Source organism: Felis catus, chromosome B2 (assembly GCF_018350175.1).
Source record: "Felis catus isolate Fca126 chromosome B2, F.catus_Fca126_mat1.0, whole genome shotgun sequence".
Lineage (NCBI taxonomy): Eukaryota > Metazoa > Chordata > Mammalia > Carnivora > Felidae > Felis > Felis catus.
Genome location: NC_058372.1, coordinates 133960523 through 133981973, shown reverse-complemented (window position 1 = coordinate 133981973; position 21451 = coordinate 133960523). Strand labels below are relative to the sequence as shown.

Here is a 21451-nt window from a genome sequence, read left to right as displayed (position 1 = left end):
CTACGTTTCTGACAAGAATAGCATTGGTAAATCAAGGACAAGTAGGATTTGTCAGGAGTCTAGACCAGGAAAGAACTAGCTATAAGGTGGGGTAGAAAACACTGGATATGCCATTAGATGATTTGGGTTTGAGTCCTGGCCTCTTATTAACTGGCTGGATTCCAATGGACGGGTTTCTTCACCTTTCGGAGCATCCGTTTCCTCACCTACAACAGAAGGGTACGTCTACCTCTTTCACAGGATGGCTGCAGGGACTGAAGGAAATTTATGGGAAAACACTTTAGAAACTACAGACAGAACTCTGGGCGTGAATCGGCAGTTTGTTCTTGGAAGGCACTGATTACGGGCTATGAAGGATTCAGCAACACTGGATAAGATGGTCATGGAAAGGCAAGGGCTTGATTGTTCAACTCACCCTGGAAAGAAAACTATGTACTTACAAGTACCAGAAGAGCAGGGCAAAAACTAAACAAACAAACAAACAAACAAACAAACAAAAAGCCTGGTGGTGGGGACAGGAAGGAGAGCTGTGCTTTAGAGAGAGCATGGTTTCTTTCTTGAAAAAAAACGTACTGAAACTATAAAGCCCACAATGAAACCCTTCACTGACTAAGTGGTGAATATCCAGCTGGTGGGTTCTTTATAGCAAATTTAAAATCACGAGTTGGCTTCCTGCTCTTGGGATATTTTCAAACCACCAACTTACCTCTCCACCCTTAAGTCAAAGAATAAGAACTCATGTTAATACCAGCCCAAGAAAAACACCATCAGAGGAGATCACAATGCAGGAATACTCTTATTAATTCCAAGACTAAATATAGATGATTTTTTGGATTATTGGGTGTTTTCAATGATCGGCACTGACATTTTCTTTTATGAAAGTGGATAAATAGGTGGTTTTTCAGTATATCAGAAATGTTTCACCAGGAGAGTGGACATTTTCACTATGGGGTTATTCCTGGTTTTACCCTTTAGGTAACCACATAACTGTAAATTCTCTGCTTCTTAACTGTCAGCACTAAGGGCTAGATTAGCTTTTCGAAGGCAGTAAGTCTACGGATGCTGGTTTGATTCAAGAAGCAGAGAAAAAGAAAATGCTTGGTGTAAAACAAGTGTTTTTTCCCCCCCAAAGCAGTAACCAAAATTTTAGAAAGTCCCAGTGAAGGATTCTTGATAGTCCTAGACCCTAGGGAGCCCAGATCTTCCTACCTCCAGCCCAAGGCCATTTCCTTTTAGAAAGAATCTGTATTTGGCAGGAGACACAGTCCACTCAGTCTCGTAGAAGGTGAAGAAACTCAATTCTCACTCCACATTCTTGTCCTGGATTCGTTAGGTCTAAATCTATCTTATTGACAAAATCAGAATTTGGAGGTTTAAGATGCTAATTGACCTGGAAGCAAATGCATTAAAAAACAAATATGATCCTAGGTGTTTCTCCTTGTCAGCAGGATTGGGGGAAGCAGGTGGTTATTAACCTGGAGTACAGAGGACCCCCCTCAGGTGAAGACCTCTCTGTACTGGATATTTTTTCTTGACCGGGAACCACGTGTCTCTGCTGTAAGATGTAGTTCCAGGCTTGTATTACAGCACTGGGCAATTAAAAAATGTCAACAGATTATTTTTAACTGGGAGTTTTAAAATTTCTCCCTTAAAAGCTCGGGTAAGACTTCCATTTCAAAGAGTTGGACAGTAGACTACAATAACCAGCAACAAAATTTTTATGCAAGTAGAGTCCCCTGGGTGGTTCAAATGCCCCAAAGAATTTCTTTATTTGCCACTTAATCTTGCACAGTGGTTCTCAGTGTGTGGTCTTTAGATCCTCGGTGGGACTCTGAGACCCTTTTAGGGGTCCACAAGACCAAAACTATTTTCATAATAATGCTAAGGCATTATTTGTCTTTTTAATGGCGTCAACGTTCACACCAATGGTACAAAACTGTGGCTGTAAATGGCTGGCTCATTAATGTGAATCGAGACAGTGGACCTTACTGTACCAGGCGTAATGGTATTCTTCACCATCGCAACAAAAACATTTTTTTTTTTTGACTTAAGAATGTCCTCGACAGAGCAGTAAAAATCAGAAATTGTGCTAAATCTCAGCCTTGAGTATATATCTCTTGAAACTCTATGAAGAGATAGAATATAGCATTAAGCACTGCTAGTGACCTCTAGGAAGTTTGGTGTAGTCTAAGGACCCACTTCACACATCAATGTGCTTGAACGTATAAAATAAAACATATAGGATTATTAATATTGAATTATTTTGATACATTAAAAATATTGAATTATTTTGATAAATAATAGGTGAGATATATGTGTATACATATATGTATATGTATATACATACATATATATATACATGCTTATTTAATGTATTAAATAATGAGATTTCTCAGGGGGTCTAATATCTATCATAATATTGATACAAGTCTTATGGTAGTATGAATGACTATTTTGAGAGAGTCCCAGTAAGAGCAATTGATGTATCTAAATTCTAGACTGAAGACATTATAGATATTGTTAGTAGTGCTATAGTTTGTTACCTACATTCAAAAATGAAGGAAGGGGCATCTGGGTGGCTCAGCTGGTTCAGTGTTCAACTCTTGATTTCAGCTCAGGTTGTGATCTCATGGTCATGGGATCGAGCCCTGCCCAGCGCAGAGCCTGCTTGGGATTCTCTCTCTCCCCCTCCCGCTGCCCCTCCTCTGCTCTTGTGCACGCATGAGTGCTCTCTCTCTCTCTCTCTCTCTCTGTAAAATAAATAAAACTTTTTTTAAAATGAAGGAAATGCTGAGCTGGTGAAAATCAAGGTGTATCTTTTGCCTCTATTGGAGTTCATAGACTCTCTTAGAATTTATCCATGGACCATTATCACTACCTGAAATATTATATGTATTATTTGTGTATTTGGTTGTTTGCCATCTGTTCACCTCGCTAGGATATCAGCTCCAAGAGAGACAGGTTTTTGTGGTTCACTGCTGTCCCTGGGCTTAGAAGAGTATCCAGCCCGAGGAGATGCTCAGCTAGTGTCTCTCGAGTGAATGAGAAAGTACTGACAGCTTCTAGGTCCTACTGAGTCGACTTAGCAAGCGCTTTCGTCTTTCCGCCTCTAGTTCTGACTCCTGAAGGAATATCACTAAGGATTTCAGTACTTGTGCCTTACAAATATTATGGTTTGCAGCTAGTCTCATTATTCAATCAAAATTGTTTTAGAAAGAAACCGTCACTTTAAAAGAATGTCTCCATCAATTAAGAGCCTCTTGGCAACATTCCGAGGGTCTGGGGATGGTCTGTTCTCTACTGGCTTCCACAGAGAAAAGGCCAATGACTGAAACAACAAGCCAGAAATTTCTGCAAGATCCCTGAAAGAAAGCTTCTGTGGGTTAAGATGGAAAGTATGAATCTGAAAGGATGAATATCTGGGATTGTAGTTTTATCCATGAAAATACCCTGGTGTCATGTGAAAGAGGTCAAACAGCTAAATGGAAACCTACCATCCAGCAAACTTATCAGTGAAATGTTTTCTTTGGCTTCTCGATTTTTATACATTGATTTTCTTAACTATTTCTTTTTTTTTTTTAAAGTAAGAACCACTTTCTTTCTTTCTTTTTTAATGTTTATTTATTTTTGACAGAGAGAGAGAGACAGAGCATGGGGGGGGGGAAGGGGCAGAGAGGGAGACACAGAATCCGAAGCAGACTCCAGGCTCTGAGCTGTCAGCACAGAGCCTGATGCGGGGCTCGAACTCACAGACTGTGAGATCGTGATCTGAGCCGAAGTCGGACACTCGAGAGACTGAACCACCCAGGCGCCCCTTAACTATTTGATTTTAAAAGAAAGAAAAGATCTCATCTGCGTCAAACCTTAGTCCTCCTCTTTAAATATTTTTATTTACTACACAATCAACCCATGTTCGTGATACAATATATAGTTAAGCAAAATGAGGAAAATAAAAAGCAACCATAAATCTGTCACACAGATATAAATATTTTGAAATAAAAGATGTAAAGATTCTAAAAATATAACAAATAGAGGGAAAAATATATAAAACATATAAAAATAAAGAATAAAAGACAGAGCCCTTTCCAGTATTTAAAACAAAAATTTTTTTTTTATTGTTTATTTCTGAGAGACAGGGAAAGACAGAGCTTGAGTGAGCAAGGGAGGGGCAGAGAGAGAGGGAGACACAGAATCTGAAGCAGGCTCCAGGCTCTGAGTTGTCAGCACAGAGCCCGACGCGGGGCTCGAACTCATGAACCTTGAGATCATGACCCGAGCCGAAGTCAGACACTTAAACGACTGAGCCACCCAGGCACCCTTCTGGTATTTTTTATATGAAAGCCTATTTGTCTTGCTGTGTGTGGATTGTCCTGACTGCAACGCCAAAGTCCAAATAAAATATTAAAAAGAACAAAGGAAGCAAAAGTCTTTGGACTTTCTTACATTGTACCCTTTTAAAAAAATATTTATAAGTGAGATTTCTTTTCACACAGAGGCCAATGTTTCTTCGGTTGGATTTTCATTGACTTAGATGTCTTTCCATCTAAATTACAAACGGGGAGGAATGGAATTCATAAAGTGAAATTGATTTGATTACCAAAAAGCTCAGGAAAGTTTGTTATTTACCATATGAACGAGCGTCTTTTTTGTTAGCTCTTATATTTGAGAAAGAGGCATGCAGATCAGACCGTGCCCTCAGCTTCTCAAAGAAGGATGGGCAAGGTTTCTAGGGCCCCCTTTGTGAGCAGTGAATGCGGCTGCCTTAATTTAAAGAGTGATGTGTTCACCTGGAAAGAGTGACACATGACCATGTCACACTGGACAGACCTGGGGACACAAGTGATCTCCTTTGGCTGTTGGTAGAACACATGCTTCTGTTAACGCAATCCAAGCTGTTTTCGGTTTATCCAAATAGGGACAAGGGCCAATTGCCTTTGTTTTCCCTTTATTTTGGTGGCAAGCAGTCTCATGGACTACCTTTTTTCTTTCATGTTCCAGCCATCTGCCGAATCAGTCTATAAGAGTTGGTAAAATGCTAACGCAGTCTGTGAAAGGTCATTGAGACCCACGACTTGGATTTCTCTTGTGACTTAGCTACCTCCTTCAAAGAGGAAGGCCCTGAGCTATCGGTCTTCAACATTTCTTTCCCAGTTCTTCCCTCCCTTACTTGTCCTAATTCCCTTTGAACCTTTGAAACTTTTTAACCAAAGTTTTTATTTTGGGGACACTTACTGAAATCAATGAATTCCATCCTGGCGGACTTCCCACAAAGCCAGAAATGGCTTCTTCAGAGGTCTCGGGGCCTCAAATGGTAACAACAAAAACGCTATGAATTATACTTCTTGTCTTTTCAAAGTCTTTGAACATCTATCATCCTATTTTTATTGGCTGACAGAGGACTGATGAGGCTCCCACATTTCCGGAAGGGCCATTCCAGGAGGAGCAGAGGTGGCTCTAAAGCTCGTTGCTTGGCTCGCTCAGTGTGACGGGTACTGGGGTCAGGATGCAGGAGGAGAGAGCCAGGCTCTGAGCTGCCTCCCAAGGGCCAGTGAGTTACCAGTGAATTACTGGAACCAGAGGGCAGTGAGGAGGAGCGGCATCCCCGGGGCCAGGCAGAGGTCTCCCTTGAAGGGTGGGTTTGGAAATGCCAGGAGGCTGGGACAAAATGGAGAAGGGGAAGGGGCTGGGGTGTGGCTGGGAGGAGGCAGGGAGTGTGGGACCGTGTGGTCACCCTGTAGGTCTACATCTTCAGGACGGAGACCAGGGAGGTGCCCCCTCAGGCTTCCTACCTTTCAGAGAAGACAGCCAGCAGAAAGGTGGACTTCAGGGTATGGTGGGGGTGTCTGGATTTTTGTTTTGTTTTTTTAATAAATGGAATAAACCAGGGAATGGACACATGACGCAGGCCTTGCCTAGCTGTCCATCTTGGGTTTCAGTTCTTGCTACTTCCTGCCCCAGACTTTATACCCCAGCCACCTTTGCTGCCTTTCGTTTCCTCTGTGCACCAAGCTGTTCCAAGCTCTGTCCTGTCTGTGTTCCTTCTACCATCCCATGAGACTCAACTCAGGTGACACCTCCTTGAGGAAGGCTCACGGACACGACCTCCTCACTCAAAGCGGATTCTCGTAGATACCGGCCAGGTGCTAGAACCCAGGGGTTACGTGTCTACCTCCTCCCTTAAACTGGGTTCCATGAACAGAGTCTATCTTCTTCTGCAGCCCCAGCCCCCAGCACCACAGAGGAGACACACAGAGGATGCCTAAGGCCTGTTGGCCACATGACTACATGTTGGATAAATGAACACATGCCCATGCAGTGAAGGTCAAGAGGATTGAAACGAGGGTTGACACTCAGAGGTCAGCCCCATTGCAGTAGCAATTTTGTTCCATTTGCGCATGTTTCTCAAGTGCTGAGAAAAGGGCCTGACATATCGTAGACCCTCAACACAGTTTTTTTGTTTTTTTTCATTGGAGGATAGAGAAAGAGCACAAGAGAGGGGCAGAAGGAGAGAGAGAAAGAATCCCCAGCAGGTTCCACACTCAGCATGGAGCCCAATGCAGGGCTCGATCCCCCGACCCTGGGATCACCACCTGAGCCGAAATCAAGAGTCGGACGCCCAACCCACTGAACCACCCAGGCGCCCCTCAAAAACGTACTTTTAGAATAAATTAATAAGGAAGAGACATTGTTGCAAGTGGTGCAGAGGAAGTGGTGATTTACAGATTCTTTTGCAATGTCAGAACATTTCAAAGAGCTTTGCTGGAGGGCAAGGGTGGCTTTCACGAGAGACCTTGCTTTTTCCTCTAGAAGCAGACTTCCTGGCACGAGCTGCTTCTGCAGCTTGTTCGTGTGCACCAGAGATATTTTGAGTAGCTCACATATTATACGGTTGAAGTGACCCCAAATCCGAGTCTTCCGATGTCTCTTAGGGCCCATCACTTTCTACAGTGGCCCGAGTCCTCTGGGCAGATTCTTTTCACCCTATCCTTTCTGGGGTTCTCTACGGATCTGGGCTCTCGGACCACTGGAGGGCACGACACGATGAGAGACGTCTCAGGACCCCCTCTTTCCAGGCAGCATGCATACTTTATTTCCCAGGCTGGAGAGTGCAGAGCTGGGAAGATAAACAATTTCACAACAAGCGGCCCAGTGGCCAGGCAGGCAGGTAATTAATATATCTGCCGGTGTGTGGGTGGGAGTAGGCAGGAAGCATACCAACCACATCCCTGGGCCGTAATGGATGTTACAGTTCTCTTAAAAGGTCATCTTGAGGTGGAAACACACTTTCCAGTAGCGTCTGCCTTTATAAATGTAAGAGTCAGGATCTGTGAGTGGTAACAGATGCAAATGTTCTGAGCACAGACTTTTATATCATTTTAGAGATGTCACCGTTCCCTAGCTATCAATAGATGAGTGTAGGTATATCAACGCCAACTTCGACAGCAGATATTTATCGAGTGCTGCAGTGGTGCACAGCGGCTGGGAACACGGGAGGCGTAAGACAATTTCTCTCTCTGTCCTAGGGAAATTTCCTATCGAGGTAGGAAGCCGGGGCACACAGCGGTGACGAAGGTGATGAAGGGAGGTAGGAAACACAGGGGCATGACAACCCCTGCTGCAGGGATTCAGAGGAAGAAGGGTGACTTAAGGAATTTTTTGTATCAGAAATGCATCAGAAATCATTAAGGCAATTGCATGTAGCACAGAGGTAGGAGGGGTAGCTCTGGTCAGGTGACCTGGGTTCAAATCGGTGGAGTGCTGATGAGTGTATAACAACCGCTTGTCCAGAAAAACATACAAACAGGGGCCGAATTTTTAGCATTTGCAGATTTCCACGGTGTGAGAACTCCCATCACGGCCCAATTCAAGCTATCACCTTGATATCAACTGAATAGCACAATTTCTAAAAATTTAACAATTGCTCAGAGCCAGTCTGAGCCAGTTCCATCACCCCAGTGGTTGAAATCAAGTCTCTGCCTCTTACTAATCGTTTGAACTTAGGCAAGTTGCATAACTTCTGTAATCCTTGGTGTCTCATCTGTGAAATGGGCATGATGACACCTCTCTTAGAGGGATGCTGTAGGGATTAAGTGAGGTAACGTATGCGTGGCAGCTATGAACCTTTCCTGCTACAGGGAGCATAAGTGACCGATGGCCCCAGATGCTTTGCTCTGAACCTATCACCTCGTTTGTGCCAAGGCCATGCTTCCCATGGGCTGCTCTCAACCAAACACTGAGTGTAGCAAACAGACTATGACGCCCATTCCTGCAGGAAATAGGACTCCTCTGATGGGTGCCTTGGGCTTGAGGACTCCCCATTGGCCTGACCAAAACTTTCTTGGAACCACACTGTGGTCCAAGCTTCTGCCTACTCGATTCTTCCTTCTCTGTTCTTTGTGGCTCTTCCCAGCTCCTTTTCTCCCCACAGGTATTTCTTCCAAAAAATCTCCGAATGTCCAGTCTCATCTTGGAGGACCTCAGCATGCTAATCGCTTTGGACTTTGTATGTAGTAAGTGCTCGATAAGTATTTATTATTATTATTATTATTTTAATGTTTATTTATTTTTGAGAGAGGGAGAGACGACAGAGTGTGAGCTGGGGAGGGGCAGAGAGAGAGGGAGACACAGAATCCGAAGGAGGCTCCAGGCTCTGAGCTGTCAGCACAGAGCCCAATGCGGGGCTTGAACCCACGAACTATGAGATCATGACCTGAGCCGAAGTCGGATGCTTAACCGACTGAGCCACCCAGGCACCCCAAGTATTTATTATTTTTTTTAAAAAGGAATGATGTGGGATTCCCTTACCCCTTAGTTTTTGAGGACCTACCTCTTCCCCTGGTAAGTGATCCTGAAAGAGAACATCCTCTTGAGGAAAGACAATGGCTACCAACCTGGGCGTGCCTCTGCACACCTCATCAGGACAATGCAGATTAGCCCTTTCCATCACCATCTCCATGTTGTTCCTGCCCACCACTCAAGTTCATCTGGCCCCTACCCTTATCACTAAATGGAAACTATTCTGGCCCAGATGGCTTGTTTTTGCTATGTTGCTAATTCCAAGATGGCTGCGTTTTTCTAGTTTCATTTTGTTTGCCCTCCTAGAACCTTCCAACAGTGAAAACTATTTTCCTCTGATCCCGTAATGCCACATCTCTATGTTGTCCTCTTGTTAGGACTCTTGCTCAGGTTCCTTTGCTTCCAATTCCTCAGTGAGTGCTAAACAATGGGTGACCCACAGGCTCTTTTATCCTCAGCCTTAATTTCACCCCATGGCTCGGATTCAACAACTTTTAGCAAGTAATTACTGAGCACCAGCATTGTTCCAGACATGATCTCACCCCTTATGGAATATATACATTAGTAGATTAATTATCCTCTCTCCAGATACTGATAACTTCCAGTTCCATATATCCAGCCCTCTCTTCTGCCTGCTGGAGGTCCTTATCACACATATGTCAGGCATTTGAAATTCAGCATACCTAAGGCAGAACTTGTGTTTCCTGGCTCTCTGTCCCTTCCTTCCCCACCCTCGGCAACACCATCCATGGATTGGCTACAACCAGAGACCTGGGATCTTCCTAACTCCTCCTCTTCTCCTTCATATCCAGTCACTCATGAAGCATGTTGCTTCTACCTTATGGATGTGTCTTAATCTATCCATTCCTCTACCAGGACAATCCTGTTCCACGCCAAAATAATTTATCTTGTTTTGCTCCAGGTAACTTCCCCTGGCGCAAGATTTCCAATGCAAATCCTATCATGTCCTCTCCCTTCAACCTCCCCACCCAGCCATAGTTCAATCTAGGACTTTTCATTGTCTTCAGCCTAAAGGCCCACACGCTTAGGCTGGTTTTGAAGGCCTTTTATGATCTAGCTCCTGCCCACCTTTCCACCTCCGTATCACCCTCCTGTCCTCTGCTTTTTAAACTCCATCCATATGAGATTCTCCTATTTCCTGAGACTCTTGACCTGTGCACATACTATTCCCACAGCCAGATAACCTCTCTGTTAGACGTTTAATGTCTGTTTTCCCTGATAGATTACATACTCTCTGAGGGCTGGAACCACATCTGTGTTTTTCATTACTGGATTCCCAGTATCTGCCAAAGCACTGGCTACAGAGTAGGTGCTGAGTATTTGTTGAAAGAAAGAATGAATGGATTAGCCACATTAGCATATAAAGAGTCCGATCATTTTACGCACATGATGTACATAATCAGTTGCAGATGGGTAGGTTCATTCAAAGATGTTAGTAACAAAATGCCAGACCTACCAGGCTTATTTATAATTTGAGGAAAGAACCCAGGAAGAAGAGCTGAACTTAAAAAGAAAACACTTTTATTTTTAGTCCCTGAGTGTGCTCATGAGCATGTGTCCATGTAGGTGGGGGGACACAGAGGTCTACCCGTGGGGATGTGATCACCTTGAGAGGACCGTGTTCTCCGTCTCGGGACAGGGATGGGATTGCAGTTAAGTGAATCGGTGAACAGTAGATTGGAAAAGTTTAGGGAATAGCCATCATTTCTGAGCTTTATAATTTTGTTTCAGAGCTTAATGTACACCCTTCTAGACCCTCCTGCACTTCATAAGCTTGCTTCTGACATTCTATTTCCTAAATTCACTTTTTCTGCAAAACACCCAGCTGGCCTTCACCTTGGCAGTCAGCAGCAGCACGGTGAGAGCTAACTCCACCCAAGGTTCTGACCTTCCGGCTTATCCTCCCAACTCAAACAGTGATTGGAGAGGAGATAACCTCTCTGTATCTTTTCTACAGTTACGTGCTATGACTAAAAGAGGTCGGGTTTGGGGTTTTTTTTTTTTTGTTTTTTTGTTTTCTCTTCTCAAGTCCTTGGGATCCCACGTTAAAAGAGACCTGATGACAAATCCTGTTCTTACATTTGGCTTCCTGCCTGTTTTTGGGGGGGCCTCTTCATCTAATTAACTAATGATGGCCTGATCATAAGTGAAGGGCCTTCCCTGCGTGACTCCCTTCTGGTAGACCCTGGTAAAGATATTTAATTGCGTCTTGCTGCAACTTTGTCATTTGCAAAATGGGACTAATAAGGCTATCTTGGAGAACACATTTTTGGAAGATTGTAGACTTAATGAGGTGCTTTGAATGTTTCAAAAGAAAAGCCCTTTGAAAACTCGGTCTTCATTCAGCCCTTGATGTAGAATCATTTATTTTGACTGAATTTTAAAATCTGCAATGCTAAATGTGGCTTTGTAAGTGAAGTCAATCCAGATTGTGCTCTGCAGAAGCCTGACTCGCACTCACAGCATTTAGAGAGAATCAGATGAGGTACCTTTTATCAAAAACATTAAAATCCACACTGGATGGAAAGTGGAGACCAAAGCAGTGTTCGGGCATAAGGTGTAAAACAAATAATGGCTTCCTTTAGTTTTGGAGCAGCTTTCTCCTAAAGGAGATTTCTGAGAATGAAATGTTAATATTTGTCAAACTGATACCATTTGATTTACTCATAAATAAGTAAGTGCTATAGACCTCAAGTTTAAAAGTACTGTTTGTTGAGGTGGCTAAACCGAACAGTGTCTCTTTTTGGCTTTGATACTGAAATATTAGTTTAATTAAATGGGTAGAACTTAATTTCATCAGCCCCAAGGGAGACATGAACGCTGAAACCCTTTGGATCCATAGAGGCGACGACTAACTTTGTTGAGGATCTCGAAGCATCCATTTTATTTAGGAAAAAGTCCAGCTCAGTCATCGGCAGCAGCCTGGAAACAACTGAGAGATCTGTCCGTAAAATCCGGATCCAGAAATTTCCGTGAAAGGAAAAGCTTCAGAAGAACGTGCTGATTTGATCATATATTTACTGAACTGTGAATCCATCAAATATTCATTTAGTTATTTATTCAACACATGTTCTCTGAGCACTTACCATGTGCTCATGGTTTTTTGTTTTTTGTTTTTTTTTTTATTTTTTAGGTGAAGAAACGCTGGTAGGACAGATAAGTTCTCTGCAAGTACACAGAGCTTAAGAGCTTCCTATGCAGTGGGCTCCCGGGAGCAGTGAATGGGCTATTGTACACAGAGCAGAGAGGAAAGTGCTTGCCCTTCAGGACCTGGCAGTTAGGCTGGGGAAGGACAAAGGTAACAACGAGAGAGTCACATAGAACAGAAAGAGGCAGTTCAGCCTCGTGGTTAGGAACATGTCTGCTGGAGCCAGACTGCCTGAGTCTGAATCCTAGCTTCATCACTTAATGGGTGTAACTTAATTCTTACCCTCCCTGAACAGCAGGCTTCTCATCTGTAAGATGAGACCATAATAATAATCTCATAAGATTGTGTTGTGAAGGTCAAGTTCAGTGTTCAAGGGCTTAGCAGTGCCTGGAACGGAGGTGAACTCAGGAGTGAGTGACAGGAGAAGAACACACGAGTAACTGGAATTCTAGAAAAGGGACAGCACCCCCAGGCCGGAATCAAGCGAGAGTGGAGGTGAAATTTCGAAGGATAGCTAGGAAGCGGACGAAGAGGGCAAAGAGAAGGAGGCTTTCCAGCTTAGGGGAGCAACATAAGGGAAAGGGTGGAACTGGGCACGAGCCTGTCTGGGAAGAGGCTGGGAGCACCCTGGCTCGAGTAGGGTTTGTTTGGGAAAGAGGGAAATCAAGGCTGGTGGGATAGGTCCAGATGAGTGAGACCTTTGAACGGACTTTCGAATTCATCCCGGAAGACGGGACTCACTTAGCTTCTTGAGAGTGGGCTTAAATGCTGACGTGAAGGGCTGCTCTGGACAACTAGCCCAGCAGCACCAAGCAAGGTGCAAGGGGAGGGAAAGTGGCCTCAGAGAAGGTTTGCGAGGGAGCCATTGCAGCGGTGGGAGAAAGTAAAGACCGTGGTGCTGGCAGGAGCGACGGAGAGGGGCTGAGGACACCTGAGAGGCATTCCAAAGGGAAAATAAAAAGGGTTTCAGTGCAGACTGGACTGAATGAATGAAGAGCTGCTTTTTTTTTTTTTTTAAATCAGGATTATTGTAGATTGGTGATATATGTTTATTATTCAGAAATTTTAAATACTAGGCAAGGTATAGGAGAGTGACCACAGCAGATTCTTCTAGGCTACCCAAGGAAGGCTGAAAATGAACGCCCGAGGAAACCCCAGGGCCCAAGTGTCATCGGAAAGAAAGAAACACCGTGAGACAGGAGGGGCCCATCTGTGAAGGGCTGGAAATGGAACTCACGGTTCAAAATAAAGAAAGATTCACTCGGGCTTTCACAACTGGGATTCTCACAGAAAGGTGGAAGGCCTATACTCATTTATAGTAACGTTCTACATTGACTGATGGGAGCAGCCAGAAATGACCAAGTTAAAGTCTCAGGGACATGGTCTGTCAAAATAATTCAAGTGAGGGGATTTACTCTCTCACGTCAACTTAGTTTCCAGAAGAAAAGGAGACATAGCAGTCTCAGCTCCTGGCACTCTCGCCCACCACACAGGGCTGAGAGGGAGCACGCCAGGAAGTGCAGGTCCCTTGGAAGCTGTCCCACAGAGCTTCTCAAGGCCAAAACTTCAATGAGAAACATCATCCACCCAAGGGTCCACAGTCAAGGTTCCTCTCACGGTTCTGGGCTTATTTGCTTCCATAGTTGTGTTTGAACGGATTGACAGCTGCTCAGAGCACTGGGTCCTAATCAAAGAGTCTTTGCCTTTCTAAAGTCAGGTGTGCTCAGGTTTATATCAAAGGACTTTCTGGTCCTTTCGTAGCAGCCCCACAGGAAGTCAAAGAAGACTGTGCAACAGAAGTTGGGGGAGACATGTGGTCTCAGTGTCAAAGATGATCTTGATCAGGCAGCACTTTGTTTTTACGTTTGTTCAGAACGAAAGGCAAGGTGACATGTGTGTCTGATTCTACCCTCAGCCTCCAGTTGTTCTTCATGTCTCCTTTCTACTATGAAATTGTGAACAATGAATGTATTCTGCATTTATTACAAGTTATGAAATGTGGTCATCGAGGAACTGACTCGCCGGGGAAAGATCATACCCTTGGGAACAGAAACAAGCTCACATCCAGTCCAGAGACTTCTAGAGGGACTCCAACATTGAATTTACCCCCTAGTGTGTTATCTTTCCCTCACCGATCCAGGGAAACCGGCTGTTGAGAACACGGCTGTTCTGGTTACTAGATAATGGGGGCGGTTACCAATAGTGACATCTAATGGTGAAGGGTTAGAAAAATACTGTCTTTTCCTCAGGCTTTTCTGCCATTTGATATTAAGATTCATGTTGCTGGGGACACCAGCGTGGTTCAGCTGGTTAAACAACCAATTCTTGATTGCTGCTTGGGTCATGATCTCACAGTTTGTGAGTTTGAGCCTTTCTTTGGTCTCCCACTGTGAGCTGCTTGGAATTCTCTCTCTCTCTCTCTCTCTCTCTCTCTCTCTCTCTCTCTCTCTCCCTCCCTCCCTCCCTCCCTCCCTTTCTTTCTCCCTGCCCCTCCCATGCTCACTCGTGTGCTCTCTCTCTTTCAAAAGTAAGTAACTAAACTTAATTTAAATTTTTTTTTAACGTTTATTTATTTTTGAGACAGGGAGAGACAGAGCATGAACGGGGGAGGGGCAGAGAGAGGGAGACACAGAATCGGAAACAGGCTCCAGGCTCTGAGCCATCAGCCCAGAGCCCGATGCGGGGCTTGAACTCACGGACCGCGAGATCGTGACCTGAGCTGAAGTCAGACGCCCAACCGACTGAGCCACCCAGGCGCCCCCAAAAGTAAGTAACTAAACTTAAAAAAAGATTTAGGGGCACCTGGGTGGCTCAGTTGGTTAAGTGTCCAACTTCAGTTCAGGTCATGATCTCATAGTTCATGAGTTCGAGCCACATGTCGAGCTCTGTGCTCACAGCTCAGAGCCTGGAGCCTGCTTTGGATTCTGTGTCCCCCCCCTGCCCCCCCCCCGGCCCTACTCCTATCCCACTTGTGCTCTCTCTCTCTCTCAAAAAATAAACATTAAAATGAATTTAAAAAAAGATTTATGCTGCTTATACTCTTCCTGAAATGAAATTCCAAACAGCCTAGATCTCAAACATTACACTCTAGAAAAAAAAAAAGTGGAAACGATCAAACATTGACCGTAGTGATTTGATTTTTACTTCAATCACCTGGTTTTTAGAAGAAACCAATTCTTACCACCACTATATTTAGCACTGTTCTAGAGATATGACAAAAACAATTGGACAAGATCTATAAAAACTAGAAAAAAAGAGAAAAGTTATCATTATTATCTGGGGACACAAATTTTATCTGGTAAATGAAAAGAACTCCCCGAAAATCTATTGAGAAACAGTAAGAGAACTGAGTGAGTTGGCTGAGTTAAAAATGACATACAGAATTTAATAACAGTAATAATAATATGCAAAAGTAGCAAAAACAAAGATAAAATAACCTAGAAATAAACTTAAACTGTGCAAGATCTAAATGAGAACATTTTAAAAATACTCTCAAGGGCTATGACAGAAGTTTGAACAAATGGAAAAGCAAGATACATACTCAAATAATAAGACTCTACATAAAGATGCCAATCCTCTATATGTTAACCTAAAATTTAATATAAACCCAGCAAGTAACGACAGGGTTTTCTGGGCATATATGTGAAGAGGAGGGGAGCTGAACAAGAGGAACTGAAAGTTCCCATGGAAAAATTAACAACGATAAAGAGTAGGACAGTTGGGGGAAAAAATTCATGAGAAGAGATTAGATATGTAAGAGTGTGCGAGTTACTGTTCCTAAAGACACAGATGCATGCAACAAGATTGAAAATCAAAAAATAGGCCCCTCCAGAACCATATTATGTGCTAAAAGTGACACTTTAGATTAGTGTGGAAAAGATGAGTTATTGTATTAAGGTCATTGGGATAATTTGTTAGCTATCTGGGTGGGGGCAAGATGCTGGATTGATATGTTACACCTGACAGCAGGATAAATTTCAGATGAAGCAAAGATTTTAATTTAAACAATATGAACTACAACAACCCCCCTGGGAGACACCATGGGGAATTTTTTTTTTTTTTTTTTAAATAGCTTCAGAGTGAAGAAGGTCCTTGTAAGTGTAGCACACAACTCGGAAATAGCGTCTCACACCACGATATTTACTTTCTTGCTCAAGAAGCTTGGGGACGCCTGCCTTCTGTGATGAATTCTAAAGTCCCTTCTCTGATTCTCGCAGACTCTCAATAATCTGGACCAATCCAGCCTTGACTTAACTGCTTTCCCAAATAAATGCTAAGCAAACCATGCTTCTCCCATCCTCTACCCAGAACTGACTCTTTCTCATTTCCTTTTTTCCTATACTACGTATTGATTAACCCTCTCCCTTCTCTGTCGGTTTGTGATGCTCTTGTTCATTGAAGCTTTTAATTGACATAATTGTAGAGTCACATGCGGGTGTGATGCTTATTGATTACATAGTAATAATAACAACAGTAGAATACTGTTGACAGATATAAAATCCCTTACATCTAAGGAGCAGAAAGACGTTGAAGAGCCATAAGCAGGGGAACGACAATGTCAGATGCGCAAACTGGACACTATGGCTATGAATTGGAGGGAGATGAACTGGAGACAGGTGGTTGAGTCTAGGAGGTTTTTGCAGATATCCAGGTGAGAAATGATGAGGGCTTTTTACTGATGACCTTGATGGAGGCGGATCTGAAAGAAGTCAAGGAGGAAGAACCAACAGGCTTGGCAGGTGACTTGGTCACTTCTGTGCCACCTCCCACCCTCGTGGCCACTTTCTACTCTAGCCATTGCAGCAGCCACAGATTCACGCAGAGGTGACCTGAGATCGCCCTTGCCTCGGCGGCTTAAGACATCCCTTGCTTTCTGTTCTCAGTGCTACGCCCACAGGAACCCGCCTGGCACTCATGTGTGCAGAGCCCAGAGGTGAGGGAGTTAAGGGGCAAACTTGACAACCAAAGGTGAAACCGGAGGATCCATGCACCCCTTGTTTTTTCCCCAAGCAGAAAAAAAAATTAGGGTGAATTCTACACTGTCCTCGAGAGTCCTGGCAGGCTTGAGTCTTGGTTTCCAAGGGAGTGACCGATGTGAGGACATACCCTTGTACTGGCCTTCCCTCCTTCCCCGTTTCTCTCTCCAGTACCTCACGCCTATTCCCTGGGATGGCTGTCCACATTCCCTCACCCAAGCCCTTCACCCTTGCCTCAGGCTCTGCTTTCCGGAGGATGACAGGCTAAGTAGGTGGCTAACTGCACATGGCTTGGGGGGTCAGGGAACGAAAGCAGGCAGGGATGACTCCAGAGTTTCTTGTTTGGGTGACTAAACAGTATCACACTCACTGAGAGTGGAATACAGGGTTTCCTTGTGTGTGGTACAGGTAGGAAGTAGGGACAGATGCCCATCATAGTGCCTGGCACATTGTAGGTGTTCAAAGCACGCTGAAGTTTCCCATGCTAGTGGAGAAGAGAAGCATATGTCATTAGTACTCTGTATATGTATCTGTTATTAAGTATGTGCTGAAGTTTAGGCTGGGTTTTGGCCACAGAGCTGCGACGGGTGCTAAGATCAAAAGAGGAGATTATGCAGGGCGCCTGGGTGGCTCAGTTGGTGAAGCGTCCGACTCCCGGTTTTGGCTCAGGTCATGATCTCACGGTTCGTGAGTCCGAGCCGTGCATTGGGCTCCGTGCTGTCAGTGCAGAGCCTGCTTGGGATTCTCTCTCTCTCTCCCTCCCTCTCCCTCTGGCCCTCCTCCACTTGTACTCTCTCTCTCAAGATAAATAAATAAACTAAAAAAAAAAAAAAAAGAGATTATGTCCTATCATCTAGAGAATTACATTTTAGTTAAAAATATAAGACATATACCACCATGAAATAATTTGGAGGATTTAAGAAGCAACACACATTAGCAAGTAAAATACACACACACACACACACACACACACACATACACACATACACACATATGTATATGTACATATAGGTATATAATCCACACCAAGTAATAATTACTGGAGAAATTAAAGATTAGCAGTAATCAAGGTTGGTTGAGGTTAACCTTACCATGTTAGATTAGATCACTTTTCTTAATCGCACATAGTTTTTTACTAACAGCAACCAGAGAATGCCATAGTTAGATCTGAGATTCTATCGTCAACAAAGTTTCCTCGGTCTCCTATTGAAATTGAGAACTTTCTTTTGTACATATGCTGATTTCTTTCCACCAAGTCTCATCCAAGAGGTGAGTTTATTTCAAAAATTGGAAGTGAGCGTTTAAGACGGCAGGTGACAGGGCGCCTGGGTGGCTCAGTCAGTTAAGCGACTGACTTTGGCTCAGGTCATGATCTCGCAGTTCGTGAGTTCGAGCCCCGCGTCGGGCTCTGTGCTGATAACTTGGAGCCTGGAGCCTGCTTCAGATTCTGTGTCTGCCCCTCTCCCACTCACACTCTGTCTCTGTCTCTGTCTCTGTCTCTCTCAAAAATAAACGTTAAAAAAAAAAGGACTCTGCAGGTGGCAAAGGGGCAGCCATCTTTACTGTAAATTCATAGCAGAGTCACTTCCTCTTTAATGCAAAAGGTGATGAGTATATGAATGTTGGTACAATTCCATTGTGTTTCCACTTTGTCCAATGAAACGCTGAGCTGTTTTTACAAATCTTTACTCATCGTGAAGCTGAGTAGGCTTTGGCCAAATCTCTTTCATTTAACCATGAATATCTTCATGAGCTTAGGGTCAGAGAAAAGATGGTCTGTGCACGAGTTTATAGCCAGTTCATCCCCCACCTGTCCCATTCATTCCTGGCTGCTTTCCTAGAAGACCAATGCAAGTGTCATGTGGGGTAAGATCAGACTTCCTACTAAATTCCCACCAAACCACATTTACTGGTTCTACCCTGTCTGTGACACTCATTAGTCGCTCATAAGAGGGGACTGAGGTAGTTTGTTAAGCGTGTTCTGCAAAACCAATTCGAGCTAAGACCGTCACAGTTTCCAGGCTTGATTATTTATTCTACCACTTTTCCAGGCATTTAAATCTTTAGTATTTGGGGGCGCCTGGGTGGCTCAGTTGGTTGAACATCCGACTTGGGCTCAGGTCATGATCTCACGGTTCGTGGGTTCACGCCCCACGTCGGGCTCTGTGCTGATAGTCTGGAGCCCGGATTCTGCTTCGGATTCTGTCTCCCTCTCTCTCTGCCCCTGCCTCACTGGTGCTCTGTCTCTCTCGCTCTCAAAAATAAACATTTAAAAAACTCTTTAGGATTTGGAGGTGAGTTTTACCTTCTTGTTGCATTTCAGGAGATCAAGCATCTGTTTTACCAGCTTCTAGAGAAGACGGCTCTGAAGATCCAAGGCACTTGGCATTGGGTTTTGGCTTCCTAGCCCTCAGCCTCCATCTAGCCACCTCTTTTTACGAATCTGCTCACACTAGCATCTACGCCGTGCCCCATGCTTTGGGAAGAGAACCTAGACATCGTGCTAAATGGTCAGCCATGCCCTTCTCTTAGTTTCTATCCTCCTTGCTGTGAAAAGTATTTGTCCTTCTATTTCCAGCCATTAGAGGGCAAGGCTGCTGCAGCTAACAGATTTTAAGGCTTGTTTTGGGAGAGCCCGAGCAAAGCAAGCATTTTTCCAATTATACACCATCTAACTCAATTTACATTTATTAGAGAAACTGCCAGCTATTTCATGTTAATATTGACATTTTCATAAGTACTTGCAATTAGAATTTAAGCTGAGAGTCCAATAAATCTCTCAGATGCTTTACACTTTTACTTTTCCTGTCTGTCTTCGAACTTTGCAAAATATTTTTCAGAACGCACTTGGAGGTCATCCTGCCTTTGGGGAATTTGTGCTGTGTATGTAACACGGTTGGGCAGAGAAAAAAATATTACAATTTGGCAAAGCAAATTGAGGACAACTACAGTGGTGCGCCGGGTTCTGCAAAACAAATGCAAGGTATGAAATTCAAAATTTTAACGTAGATCAGTTGAGCCATTAACTTGGCACTTTATATAAAACTTCACCCCGTAAGTTCTTTGAATAGCAAATGCTCTGACTACATTTGGGGAACACTATTCGAAAGGACATTTCCTGACTGCATTTAAAGTGTAGTTCTATTTACCCATGTCTTTTGGCTTAGTATGTATATCAGTGGCTGGCATTTCGAGAGTGACACATGTCTCTTTGATGAGGTGGCAATACAGAGGTCCTCATGCTCAAGGATTTTATTCGCCAAAGTGCTCGCTCTCTGTTTTACTGCCTGAAGCAGGGCTCTAGAAAGTGAGATGTTAAATGCACCTATCATGGACTCTTTGGTTTCTGTATAATAAATAGGACCCACTTCAATTTAGAAGGAAGCCCGATAACACAGGTACAAGTATTCGTTAACGCAGCAAACCTCGCACTACATCATCAAACTTCTTTAACGACATTTATCTGCACGGGCCAAATAAAAGCCTTACAAGCAGAAACGTTTCTGAGGGGAAGGCAAGGACAGCTTTTTCCAAAGGGGCGGAGGATACGGGAGGTAAGACTCCAGACGATACTCAGGCGGTGCGTCTCTCGGTGACAGCAGCGCCTGCTAACACAGCCAGTCACGGAGGTGCTGTTATCCTTCATACTTCTCCACCTTCGCTACGTGTTGCCATCACTTCTGGAGCTTGTAACAAATCCCAAAGCCCAGGCTGCACTCCAGAGCAACCAGACCAGAATCTCGGGGTGTAGGAGACAGGCCTGAGTAGCTCTGGAATCAGGTGATGCCAATGAGCGGCCAGGCTGGAAACTGTCACCTTTGTGAATATGAGCCAACTGGCCCAGCAGGGGCGCAGAGCTGAGCCCCCAGCCAAGAGACAGCTGCAGGGTCCGAGGGCTCACAGGGAGGGGCGGGGTGAGGAGCAGAGGAGCTCAGCTGACAGGTGGCCAGCGGATGCACCTGGCTGTGCCCTGGTGGCCCTGGGGTTTGATGCTCCTGTTGGGACCTTCCATCAGGAGTGCACGCTGCTTCCCCTGCTCAGGGCCATCTGGAGAACTGCTTTACAGCCCCAAAGCTCCTCGCCTCCCTAGACCCTCCGCTCCAGCCAAGCTGGGCGGTTCACCAAAGAGCAAGCCTCAGGCTCTCGGGCTTTTGCACACACTCAGTTCCTATGGCCCTCTTGACCCGTACCCCTGCCTTAATCTATATCCGTCCATAAAGACGGAGCTCCCACCTCGGCTAAGAAGCCTCCCCCAATGACCCCAACTCTCCCAGATTGCCTTCCTCACCTGGATTCTCAGACTGTGTCTCCTTCATCATTTTGCTAATTAAACGTGGCCCAGCCAATGACAATTTCTGTGCTGCTGCACTGAGCTATGACCTCTCTTCTTGTTGGTGGTAAGCTTTTCAAGTTTGGTTCTTCCGTTGCCAGCCGGGCTGGTAACAACTAGGACAGTGGGGTGTTTGACACTTGTTTGTAAATGCTCCCCCATCACCACCCCTGCCCCAGA

The 21451-nt window shown here is 44.4% G+C and overlaps 1 protein-coding gene and 1 long non-coding RNA gene across 6 annotated transcripts in view; one reads left to right on the top strand and one right to left on the bottom strand.

The window, feature by feature from the left end:
- UST (uronyl 2-sulfotransferase) overlaps nt 1-21451 on the bottom strand; it is a 318873-nt gene that overhangs the window by 89453 nt on the left and 207969 nt on the right. The window lies entirely within an intron of this gene.
- LOC123385571 lies at nt 8429-19740 on the top strand. The gene is made up of 2 exons (XR_006598380.1): nt 8429-8510; nt 19265-19740. It is a non-coding gene; the product is annotated as an uncharacterized LOC123385571 (long non-coding RNA).